The following is a 2,356-nucleotide window of genomic DNA, read 5'->3' on the forward strand; positions in this document are numbered from 1 at the left end:
TTTATGGTAGACAAACAGGAAGTAACCATAGAGGCAGCAGATGGAGCAGCAACAGTCAGTGGGGGTAAGGGCTCCCTCTGCTGGCCTGGCGTAACATAGCCCCCCCCCAAGGAGCGGCTTCCAGACGCTCCAAAAAACAACAGGAAGAAACAGTCCAGGGGAGCGGTGGGGGGGGGCCAGGAGACTGAGGCAGAACAGGTTGGGCAAAGGCCCTCCAGAGCAGGGCAGGAGATTCAGGAGCCCTCCAGGGCAGGGCTGGAGGCAGAGCAGTCCTTTGAGGTGGAGCAAGAGTCTTAGGAGCCCTCCAGGGCGGAGCAGGAGGCTTAGCGACCCTCCGGGGCAGAGCAGGAGGCGTAGAAGCCCTCCAGGGCGGAGCCGAAGGCGGAGCAAGGGGTTTAGGAGCCCTCCAGGGCGGAGCAGGAGGCGGAGCGGCCCTCCAGGGCAGAGCAGGAGGCGCAGGAGCCCTCCAGGGCGGAGCAGGAGGCGCAGGAGCCCTCCAGGGCGGAACAGGAGGCGCAGGAGCCCTCCAGGGCGAATCAGGAGGCGCAGGAGCCCTCCAGGGCGCATCAGGAGGCGCAGGAGCCCTCCAGGGCGGAACAGGAGACGCAGGAGCCCTCCAGGGCGGAACAGGAGGCGCAGGGGCCCTCCAGGGCGGAACAGGAGGCGTAGAAGTCCTCCAGGGCGGAACAGGAGGCGCAGAAGCCCTCCAGGGCGGAACAGGAGGCCGCATCATGGACTGGGACCTGGGGAGAGCAGAGACAGAGGAGGCAGACAGAGCAAGGAGAGAGGTAGAGAGTTCATGGGGGAAGGTGGCCTCCATAGTCGTGACTAGGCAGACGAGAACTTCAGGAATGGCTTTCGTGGTCGTGTCAGAGACGACAGGGAGCCTAGGCGGTGCAGGCACAGTGTGAAGCCTTGGCGGCGCAGGCAGAGCAGGGAGTCCTGGCGGAGCAGACAGAGCACGGAATCTTGGCGGAACAGACAGAGCACGGAATCTTGGCAGAACAGGCAGAGCAAGGAACCTTGGCGGAGCAGGTAGAGCAGGGAACCCTGGCGGAGCTGGCAGAGCAGGGGGCATAGGCGGTGCAGGCAGAGCGTGAAGCCTTGGCGGTGCGGGCAGAGCGTGAAGTTCCGCTATGTACGCCACCTCCGAAAGAGGTATAGGCGCAGCGGACATGCGTGTAGATGAGGTCTCCAGAGCAAACTTGTGGGTGGACTCATGGGCAGAAGAGGGCACTGGGGCGCAGTGTACAGCCCACACACTCAAAATGGCGATAGCCATAGCAGGTAGCGCAGTTGGCAGAGGAATGCCCTCCGGGTCAGTGGGCGTGAGGCTTGGGAGCGTTGGCTCTGCGTGACGTGGGAGCGTTGGCTCTGCATGGCTTGGGAGCGTTGGCTCTGCGTGGCTTGGGAGCGAAGGCTCTGGCAGATCAGACGAAACATGTCCCGGCTCTGGATGTTCGGGCGAGACGTGACTTGGCCTGGAAGGAACTGCTGTGACTTGATTGGGCGTGACAGGAATAGCAGTGACTTGACTTGGGATGACAGGAACAGCGGTGACTTGGCTTGGCGTGAGAGGAACAACTGTAACTTGACTCGGCGTGACAGGAGCAGCTGTGACTTGACTTGGCGTGACAGGAGCAGCTGTGACTTGACTTGGCGTGACAGGAGCAGCTGTGACTTGACATGGCTTTGAGGGAGTGGTTGTGACTTGAGTTGGCTCTGCTAGGACAGCGGCGGCTGGACATGATTCAGGAGGTACTGCTGTGTCTTGATGTGACTCTGTAAGCGCTGTGGTAACTTGCTTATATTCTGGAAGTGTTGGGGTGTCTTGCCTTGACTCAGGATGTGCTGCTTGACTTGGCTCAGGAAGTGCTGCTTGATTTGGTTCAGGAAGTGCTGCTTGATTTGGCTCAGGAGGAACAACTGCTGTAACTTGACTTGACCTGACAGGAACATTAGCTGTAACTTGACTTGACCTTGCAGAGGCAGCAGCCACAATGTGACTTGACTTGACAAGAACAGGAGCTGTGTCGTGACTTGACTGTACAGGAGCAGCAGACATGGCGTTAACAGGCGATGGTTTGGTTGAAGTGGCGTTAGCAGATGCTGGCTCGGCTGATGTGGCGTGAGCAGGCGCCGGCTTGGCTGACGTAGCATTAGCAGGCGTTGGCATCAGGATTATGGCTTGACGTGGGTCTGGCGTGGCGGCCATCTTGGGTGCAGGCTCTGGCGAGGCGGCCATCTTGGGTGCAGGCTCTGGCGAGGCGGCCATCTTGGGTGGTAGCTCTGGTGTGGCGGCCATCTTTGCAGCAGGCTCTGGCGTGGCGGCCATTTTTGCAGCAGGCTCTGGCGT

The sequence above is a fragment of the Garra rufa genome, chromosome 4 (assembly GCF_049309525.1).
Source record: "Garra rufa chromosome 4, GarRuf1.0, whole genome shotgun sequence".
NCBI lineage: Eukaryota > Metazoa > Chordata > Actinopteri > Cypriniformes > Cyprinidae > Garra > Garra rufa.